The following is an 11144-nucleotide window of genomic DNA, read 5'->3' on the forward strand; positions in this document are numbered from 1 at the left end:
ATAGTGTTTCAGCACAGCAGTTCAAACTTTTTGACATTAAGCTTGTCTATCATATCTTGATAATAAAAACAGAAAATGTTGGAAATACTCAGCAACTAAGGCAGCATTTGTGGAGAGAGAAACAATTAACACTTCAGGTTGATGGTCTTTTGTCAGAACAAATGCTGCCTATCCTGAGCATTTCCAGCATTTTCTGTTTGTTTTTCACATTTCCACCATCTACTATACTTTGCTTTTGTATCAGGATATCTTCATACTTTTGCTCAAAGATTTGACAGTTAGCTGAAGGGATATCCAGTGTTTAGTCAGCTTCAGTGCTGTAAATTTGTGGCCATGCAATCTCATGTCATAGCAGTTCTTCTCACACAGACGAAGTTGCCACAGCAAGTCAGCACATGCATAGTGTACTGGGGGTCATTATTCAAAACATGATGTTCTTACTTTGCTCTTCAGGGATCTAGCCTGCAAAATAAAAACTTATGTACTTCAGATGAGAGAAGATGTGGAGGGTGAGAAGATAGTAAGTGAGGTTAAGATCCATCAATAGATTTCCCTGGTTTCTAAACCCACTTCAGCAGCTCTAATTCCAAGCATTCAGTCTGGTTTCATAATCAACTGGAATTGATATCTATGGTGGATTGAAGGAGAGAAGGGATGAAATGCAGTGGATGTGGTATACATATACTTTCAGAAAGTCTTTTACAAGGTACTACTCAAGGCTATTGGAAATGATTAAGGGATGCGAATTTAACTGAAGGGTTAAAAACTGGTTGGAAGGGCTGTGTTCCAGGGCCTCTTCTATATTGGGCTGAAGGGACTGGAGTTCAAATAGGAAGCTTAGCAACTAATTCTGAAGATCAAAGGACACAACATGGGGATTTGATAAAATGGTGGGATGGACAAGAAAGTGGCAGGTGGAATTCAACATCAGTAAGTGAGAGATGTAACATTTTTGTTTCTTGCCTCCCTTATACATAGGTTGTCTCTTGGTGACATTAGCAACAGATATGGGGGGGTAGGAGGGGAGGGGTGGTGGTGGTTGCAGGGGTCAGCTTTCACACTTATACCAATAACAACCAGCACTATTCTCTCCAGCGCCCCCCAAAATTGGCAGCCATGGCTTCAGCTGCCTGGGCCCTATGCTCTGAAATTTGTATTCTGAATCTCTCCACCGCCCTCTCTGCCTTTAATGCCACCCTTAGAACCCATCCTCTTGCCCAAACTTTTGGTCACCACTCCTAATATCTTTTTTTGGTTTGGTGCTTCTTTTAGAAAACTCGAATGCTGAACAATCTATGTCAAAGGCACCATATTTCATAGAAACTACAATACAGAAACAGGCCGCTCCACTCAGCCAATCTTTACTCTTCACCAAGTGCATGTCCGAATCCTATATGATTGCCCTGTTTCCACATCATTTTATTCTCCCCTTCCTTCAACCGTGTTTTTCACATTACCTCTACGTCAATCCCCAACTCTGGTACTACGCTCCACATCCTCGCATACCTCTGCATAAAAAAAAATTATCCTGCTTCTGATAACAAGCAACATCTGAGTGAATATGCAGTGTACCCTCTTCATTACCTCAACACCAGTTTTCATTTGGAACCAAACTTGCACACAGCTGGAGCAATCCTATGGCTTTATATAGACTAGCAGAGACCTGCAAAACATTTGCAGTCAAATTAGTATTATTACAATTATGAGGTTTATCATCATATTTTGGGGCTGCAGCTTCAATCTTAGGGGATGTAAGGGGGTCATGTGACCTGTTATGAAGTCTGCTTGACAGAAAACCTGGATGGTTTGTCTGTTAGCGTTCAAAAGGAGGGCTTAGATTGTTTTACTGAGAAGGAGGTGCAAGGTATTTACACTTGGAAACAATGGCAGCAGTCTCTGAATTTATAATGAGTAGCCTCCAAGTCTCCCAAAGTCTGAGAAAAGAGCTAAAGATACCAAGTTGTAAACGGTTATGCTGTAAACTATCCATTTACTGCCAAAATAAAAGAGAATTTGGGTCAAAGATAGCTAATCAGCATTTCTACCTCGATGCAATGTTAATGTGTTTCATGTCACAATGAGGAAGAGAATAGAGGAAGCCATTTTTGAGATCAGGTTACAAGCTTCCCTACAAAGCAAAGAATAGCTCAGTCAGACAGCAATTCTGTGTGGTCAGCAGAGAAAAGATGTTGCTTAGCTTTTCAAGCTACCACAGCCTAATTCAGGAAGGAGATGATCTCTAGTCGAAGAGACGCATCCTGTAGCCATTTAAGGATTCTGGGGGATATATTCTGGCATGGCCGGGGGAAAAAAGAATCATTGGAACAAACTTTACTGGTGATGGTGGATTTAAGGAACTCTCCAAAAACTGCGTAAAACACCTGGAGGCACTCACTCGAAGTTACTACTCAGTGAAATGGGGATACAGGAATCCATTGGAAGCTGGGAGCAACTGTGGACTGTTTGCTGAAAGGGCTGTAATTCCATGGAGAGTGTGATGTGTGGTAAGCATAAAAGGGGAATGTCACTTTCTGCAGTTTGAAGTATAAGTTGTCCACAAAAAGAAAATAATATTTAGTCAAGCGCTTTGTCATTTGTTACAGTAAAGGTTTCAAAACATGAAATCTTGTTGTTTCATTCATTCAGCTAGTAACTAGAACTGCAAATCTCTTTTTTAAAGTTATTGTTCTCTACAGGGATCGTAACAGTATACTTAACCAAGTCCATCAACTAATACACCCATCCCATGCCATCCGCTCCCTCCCATGCCATTTCAACCTTCCTATGCCATCCCCATCCTATCCTTATCATGCCATCCAACACCTCCCATTCCATCCTCAACCCATGCCATTCTATCCCTCCCATACCATCTCTCCAATGTCATCCCCTCCTCCCACTCCTTCCATGCCATCCCATTCCATCCTCTGGCTCAGCTCGTCTGCTCCCAAAACCCTCATTCATGTTTTGTCACCTCTAGACCTGACTATACAACGCGCTTCTGGCTGCCTGCCAAAACTCCACTGGTTATGTCTCAACTCACACCAAGTCCCATCCTCATATCGCTTCCGAGCTCACTGACCTACTTTGGCTCCTGGTCAAATAACATCTCGATCCTAAAATTCTCATCCTTCTGTTTAAATCCCTCCAATGCCTCACCCCTCCCTATCTTTGTGATCCACTCTTGCTCCACATCCCTCCAAAATATCCAAGTTTGTCTAATTCTAGTCTCTCAAGGATACCTTTTCAATCGCTACACCATTGCCTACAAAGGCCCTAAGCTCTGAAATTCCCTTCTAAACCTTTCCACCTCTCTCTCTCTTTTCCTTTTAAGAGACTCCTTAAAATCTGCCTTTTTGCCATCTATCCTAATATCACCTTACGTGGCTCTGTGTCTAATATTAGCTGATCAGGCTGCTGTGAAGCACTTTGGGTCATTTTATGTTAAACATATTGTTGCTACCCACTTCCATTTACTCTGAAAAATTGGCCTTAATTTTATGTTTCCTGACTTTAATCGGTCGTTAATCCAAATTACAACCCCTTCCTTAATTCCATAGCCATTAACATTCTCCACTAGTCTCCCATGCGTTACTTTGACATGGACTTTCTGAAAATCTATGCCCATTGCATCCTCATCTCTGTCATCCCTCCAACAGTCCGTCAGGTTTGGAGATCACAATCTTCTTTCCTGAAATCCATGTTGACCACTTCTAATTATTTTCTCTTCATCTAATTATTTAGCAATTTAATCTTTGAAGGTTCCAAATTTTCCCTGCCACAGACAATAAAATAACTGGCCTATAATTATCCAAGTCAGCTCATCACTATTTTGAAAATAGTTTTACTTTGGCAACTCCCCAGTCTCCCGACACACAACTACGCTTTTAAAACCCTGAAATAAATTCTAAGGTTTCCATTTCATCTTCCCCAGTTTTCTTAAGACTGTTGAATATAATCAGTTAAGTCCAGAAGCCTGCGTCAAGCTATGGAAAATAACACGAAGAGCCAAATCACTGATGCTAAGTTGCAGAATTTGAATTAAAAGCACTGCACATAGAGCAGCTTAAAAACTCTCGTTAAGCAAGTGGTATTCCAATGGTTTAGCAGGAAATATGCACAGTTATCAAACATGGACTCCTAAATGAGAGTTTGCTAACAAAACAATTGTTCCCTTGATATCCAGGCCCTGCCTAAACAATGAACATTGCCATGATCATCACTCTGGAATGCTAAGCATCCCGTGCAATATAGCATACAGTGACTTTTCAACTATGATTTTTGAAGTACTGAAAAAACATTGCATTGCTGAAAAAGCAGTTTTTCAGAAATTCCTTTGGTTTGCAGCCTGAAGAATACATCAACATGCAACTTCCTCAGCATTGTTCCTGAGATTATACTCCATTAGGTCACAAAAAAAAGATTATTGCATAATGCAGCCGTTAAAGCTAAGTTTAGGAAATATAAGCAAATAAACTTTATCATATGGCACTATGCATAACTATCAGGAATGGCAACATGGCTGACAAAGAAATATGCAAGAACGAAAAAAATCTGGTCTGAAGTACAGGGTCAATATTTCTTCTTGGTCAAGGCCAACAAGACGTGTTAAATACAAATTCAAATTGTATGAAAATAATTCGTTGGTAGGTAGTCATGTGAGCTAATTTTCCACGTTAACAAACAAACCAGAGACTGCAGAAATATGCAAATAGGAAGAAAATGAGTGAAAGCGGAGATTAAATATAATCAGAAGACAACAGGCTAGAGAGGAGAAAAAAGTGGAGTTACAATATTCATATCACAAGGGAAATCAGTACCTTTCCAGCAACCAAAATGGCCAGAAAAATGACAAAGAATAGTGTTAAATGGGAGGGACATTAGAGGAGATATGGTGCTAGAGAAGAGAGAGCTGAAAAGCAGCATGGCAGAGTGCAAAGAAAGGGAATAGAGCAGAGAGGGAACTAGAAGTAACTGAATAACAGACTGGATAGTTTGCATTCAGTATGTAAGATGAAATGAATTATGCTGCCGGTGCCTTTAGTAGCCTAAGTAGTCCATTTAATTAATCCAGTAGATCATTTATTTCTTCCATGAATTAATGCTGAACTTTCTACAGTTATATAAAATATAATAGGATAGAGCTTTTTCTGCTGAAGTAATCATTTTAATTCAAAGAGAACAAAGCAAGCTGGCTACTGGTCTTTCAAGTTCTCTGTACCAGATGTTCTGCCTATACTAATGTAAAACAGACTAACAAAGTCTGACAAAGAGTTTGGGCGCAAAATATTTTACTATTAACAAGCAATACTTCAAAATCTTAAAATTTCAAAGTGCATTTGCAAAGGCAAAGAGATGTAAGTGAAATCTTTAATGAAGAAAACCCATTGTATTTGAGCATCTGCCCAATAAAACAAATGCGGCCTCTTATGAAAGCAGCATGTGTGACTTGGTTCTGCCAGCAACATAAAATCTCTTCTGGCAGTAAAACTCAATAAATTTAAATCTGACATCTCAGAACACAGCATCAACTGATTCACAGACCACTACCTTTTCCTGGAAGGATGGAGTGCTAACACTCATAACTACAGAATGCGTGCCTCCCATCAAAAATGCAGCGATTACTCCAAGCCTAGTCTTAGACTTGGTTCACATAGCTACAGGGCATTTCAAAATCCGTGACGACAGAATTGCTGTCTAACCAAGACCATAAGTTGTTTGTTCTCTCTCTCCCGTACAGAAAAACAGTTAGAAAAGTCAAAGGTCTAATCGTCACCAAAGGTTGGGCAATTCTTCAAATTAAAATGGCCGTTTTAATTTATTTAGGTAAAAGCAGTTGCAGAAATATTCCACTGATTCAATATTAACTCATTTACTCAAAACTGACATTGAAAGCGTCAGCCTTGGCTCATTGGTAGCAGTCTCATCTGTAAATCTTGGGTTTAACCAACTTTTTGGAGGCTTCAGCACATGATCTAATAGAAAGACTTGCATTTATATAGTACCTTTCATGACTACCGGACATCTCAAGACTACAGGCGGTTAGAGATAGGGAGGAATGCAGCCATGGAGGATTTTGAAAACAAGGATGAGAATGTTTAAAATGGAGGTGTTGCCGGACCAGCTAACACTTCAGTGCAGTACTGAGAGCACTTCATAGTCTTGTCTGCCTGTTCAGGTGGGTATAAAGGAGCTGGGGAGTTATCTTGTGACTTGAACAATATATATCCCTCAACTCTGCGCAAAGTGAGAGATCTCCTTGCCTACAGAATTGTGATGACACTTCAGAAGCTCATTTTCTGTGTAGCACTTTGGGATGTCTGAGGATGCAAGCAGCACAGTGCAATTGCAAGTTTATTTATAGGAATGCACAAATTGCTGCAGGTATACAAGCGAACATATGAATTACGGAAGCTTAAACTATTTTAGAAACAATGTACGATGTTCAATTTCAAACACAAATCAACAAGTTATTTTCACATCTGCTCCTGGTGGTGGGGGAGCATTTTTGTGATAGTGACCACAACATGGTACAATTTAAAACAAAAATAAAAATACCTGGAAAAACTCAGCAGGTCTGACAGCATCTGCGGAGAGGAACACAGTTAACATTTCGAGTCCGTATGACTCATCAACAGAACTAAGGAAAAATAGAAAAGAGGTGAAATATAAACTAGTTTGGGGGAGGGGACACAAGTAGAGCTGGATAGAGGGTCAGTGATAGGTGCAGATTACCAAAAGATGTCATAGACAAAAAAAAAAAGAGGTGTCGAAGGTGGTGAAATTATCTAAGGAATGTGCTAATAGGTGACATTAAGGGTAGGAAGCTGGACGAGCTAGTGGGGGTGGGGTGGGGGGAAGGGATCAAAATAGGCTAAAAGGTAGAGATAAAACAATGGATGGAAATACATTTAAAAATAATGGAAATAGGTGGGAAAAGAAAAATCTATATAAATTATTGGAAAAAAGGGGGATCGGAAAGGGGGTGGGGATGGAGGAGAGAGTTCATGATCCTAATTGAACTTAATATTCAGTCCGGAAGGCTGTAAAGTCGGAAGATGAGGTGCTGTTCCTCCAGTTTGCGTTGAGCTTCACTGGAACAATGCAGCAGGCCAAGGGCGGACATGTGGGCACGAGAGCAGGGTGGAGTGTTGAAATGGCAAGCGACAGGGAGGTCTGGGTCATGCTTGCGGACAGACTGAAGGTGTTCCGCAAAGCGGTCACCCAGTCTGCGTTTGGTACAATTTAAGCTTCTTGTGGACAAAGAAATAGACAAGTTGCAAAAAAATGTTTTGGTTTGGGGGAGAGCGGATTTTAGTAAAATAAGGCATGATCTGGCCAAGGTAGACTAGGAACAGCTACTTATGGGGAAATCTACAGAGGGGCAGTGAAGGGCGTTCAAAAAAGGAAATGGGGAGGGTACAGGCTCAACATGTTCCCTCCAGGGTGATAGGAAGGAGTAACAAGCCCAGAGAACCATGGATGACCAGAGATATTGAGGATACGATCAGAAGGGAAAAAGAGGCTTTTAGCAGGTACAAGAGAAGCAAATCAGCGGAGGCATTAGTGGAGTACAGAAAGTGCAGGGTGGAGCTTAAGAAAGCAATTAGGTGAGCAAAGCGGGGATAATAGAAAGCTCTGGCTGGTAAAAGTAGGGAAAATCCTATTCTGTAAGTATATCAATGGGAAGAGGATAACCAGGGAAAGAGTAGGGCCCATTAGGGATCAAGGGGCCAATCTATGGGTGGAGCCAGAGGGCATCGGTAGAGTGTTGAAAGAATACTTCACATCCGTCTTCACCGAAGAGAATGAGGATGAAGGTATCAAACTCGGGGAGAGAGACTGCGAGGCTCTTGAGCAAATTGATAAAGGGAGTGACAAGGTATTGGAGGTGTTAGCAGGCTTAACAGTGGACAAATCTCTACGTCTGAATGATTTGTGTCCCAGGCTGCTGAGGGAGGCAAGGGAGGAGATCGCAGGAGCTCTGACCCAAATCTTTAATTCCTCTCTGGCCACGGGGGAGGTGCCAGAGGACCGGATAACAGTTAATGTGGTTCCGCTATTTAAGAAGGGCTGTAGAGATAAGCCAGGGAACTACAGGCCAGTGAGTCTCACGTCAGTGGTAGGGAAACTATTGGGAGAAAATTCTGAAGGAGAGAATCTATCTCCACTTGGAGAGGCAAGGTTTGATCAGGGATAGTCAGCATGGCTTTGTCAGAGGGAGGTCATGCCTAACAAATTTGATTGAATTTTTTGAGATGACCAGGTGTGTAGATGAGGGTAGTGCAGTTGATGTAGTTTATATGGATTTCAGCAAAGCCTTTGACATGGTCCCACACGGGAGGCTTATAAAGAAGGCAAATGCACTTGAGGTACAGGGTAATTTGATAAGGTGGATTCAAAATTGGCTTAGTTGAAGGAGACAGAGGGTGATGACAGGAGGATGCTTTAGTGACTGGAAGCCAGTGTCCTGTGGCGTACCACACGGATCTGTGCTGGGTCCCCTATTACTCATCATTTATATAAACGACATAGATGACTATGTGGGGGGTAGGATTAGTAAGTTTGTGGATGACACAAAGATTGGCCAGGTGCTTTAACAGTGAGGTTGAGTGTCTTGGGCTACAGGAAGATATAGATGGGATGGCCAAATGGGCAGATAAGTGGAAGATGGAATTTAACCCTGAAAAGTGTGAGGTGATACACTTTGGAAGGAGTAATTTGACAAGGAAGTATTCAATGAACGGCATGACACTGGAAAGTTCTGAGGAACAAAGGGACCTTGGTGTGTGTGTCCATAGATCTCTGAAGGCAGAGGAGCATGTTAGTGGGGTGGTGAAAAAGGCATATGGGACACTTGCCTTTATCAATCGAGGCATAAATTACAAAAGTAGGGAGGTCATGTTGGAGTTGTATAGAACCTTGGTGAGGCCACAGCTGGAGTACTGTGTGCAGTTCTGGTCGCCACATTATAGGAAGGATGTGATTGCACTGGAGGGGGTGCAGAGGAGATTCACCAGGATGTTGCCTGGGATGAAACATTTAAGTTATGAAGAGAGGTTGGATAGACTTGGGTTGTTTGGGCTGAGAGGTGAACTGATCGAGGTGTACAAGATTATGAGGGGCATGAACAGGGTGGATAGGGACCAGCTGTTCCCCTTAGTTGAAGGGTCAGTCACGAGGGGACATAAGTTCAACGTGAGGGGCAGGAGGTTTAGAGGGGGATGAGAGGAAAAACCTTTTTACCCAGAGGGTGGTGACGGTCTGGAATGCGCTGCCTGGGAGAGTGGTGGAGGCAGGTTGCCTCACATCCTTTAAAAAGTACCTGGATGAGCACTTGGCATGTCATAACATTCAAGGCTATGGGCCAAGTGCTGGTATATGGGATTAGGTAGGTAGGTCAGGTGTTTCTCACATGTCGGTGCAGACTCAATGGGCCAAAGGGCCTCTTCTGCACTGTGAGATTCTGCGAAAGGTATCCCAATAGTTATCATTAGCAATAAGTGAGTACTTAATATAATGCCACAGAAATTAAAACTGTTCTAACCTGTAACACTTACAATAATGCCAATGTTTCCAGGGACGATGCAGACATTAAGTCTTGGATGTTCAAGCACATAAATAAGCTGACAGGCATTCAGAAGCTATTGAAAGACTCAAAGATTTACACATTTAAGTACAATGTCACAATAAAGTGTTAATCTCTGCAAATGTGAGACTGAATGCTATCATTTGCCAAGTAGTTATGATCGCTTCAATATTACATTTACTCTTTGGTACACAGCAATAATTGAAGAAACCTAAAATGCTCGTTTAAAAAAAAGTCAAACATGAAATAAAAGCCTTTTATTGTCGAAACCACCATCTTCTCGGAATATGTTACTTTATAGAAAAAAAGATTGTTTTACTTGTTCCAACTTTAGGAACATTTTCAGTATCAAACCATCAGCACACAAGACCTTCGAATAGTTAAATCAGAAAATCTTTTGCTTCGAGAAAATCTCATTACAATAGTCTTTTGGCATGTCAGGTAGTTCACAACAAAAACACAATATCTCAAAAAGTACACATGTAGCAATTAGCCATCTTAGTTAATCGCCAGTACTTTATAAATTCTCTTTATGAAGTGCATGGTTAATACTTAGTTAAAAGAGGATTCTGTTTCATTCTGTGGAGAAGCTTAAATCTCAGATGAGTCAACTGCTTTGACAACAAATGTGACTTGAGCCAAATCCTGGTTTAACCTCCAAAGCCAATTGTTTCTTCCTAATCAGTGGACTGTTGTTAAATCAATCCATCAAAGAAACAAAATGAATTAAAATCTCTCTCTGAGGAACAGCTGGCTATAAATCTGGAAAGTAGTTTTCGAAAACCTGCTCCAAATGACACTTGGCCAATGCTAAACAATGAAATGATGCACTGGGCTGAAGCAGTAAGCTGCACCGTAATGGCAGCATTACACACAGAGCCCTCATGCTCTGCATTGGTTTTTTGTTAAATTTTCCAAAACTTGCAGAGCTAGAATCAAGTATTTCATTTAGCTATTTAGGTCAGCACTAGAATGAATTATAGCCACTGATAACCAATAGATGCACAAATTTAGCTTCAGACTGGGAGCGTTGGGGTGGGGGAGGGGGTGGTGGGGGTACAGGGTAGAAAGGAGAAATGAGACAATTCAGGTATCATGCACATATACCAGACAATATACCAGGATAATACACAGAACCATTTACCAGAAAGATATGTGTACTAGAGATTACAGTTACGATCACAAAATTATACAGCAAAGGAGGTCATTCAGTCTATTGTGTCTGTGCCGGGTCTTTGAAAGCCAAATTAGCCCAATTTCTCTGAAAATCTTTCCAACTTCTCAAAATATGAAACTGTGCAAAGAAATCAGAGAATGGTTACAGTACAGGAGGCCATTCAGCCTGCCATATTTAGATGAAATAAACACAAAGCAGGCAAAACACAATGCAGCAATGAAAACAAATAGGGTTAGGAACAGCAGAACAGTTGATTTTGTGGATTAAGCACCTCAGCAGGCTTATAAAACCAAACATTTTTAAGAGATATAAGTAAATCTTTCTCCCATGTCAAACATATGCATTATGTCAAAAACATGCCAGAAGTCTATAAAAGCAGGA

This window comes from Cetorhinus maximus, unplaced genomic scaffold (genome assembly GCF_964194155.1).
Source record: "Cetorhinus maximus unplaced genomic scaffold, sCetMax3.hap1.1 HAP1_SCAFFOLD_1678, whole genome shotgun sequence".
In the NCBI taxonomy this organism is placed as follows: Eukaryota; Metazoa; Chordata; class Chondrichthyes; order Lamniformes; family Cetorhinidae; genus Cetorhinus; species Cetorhinus maximus.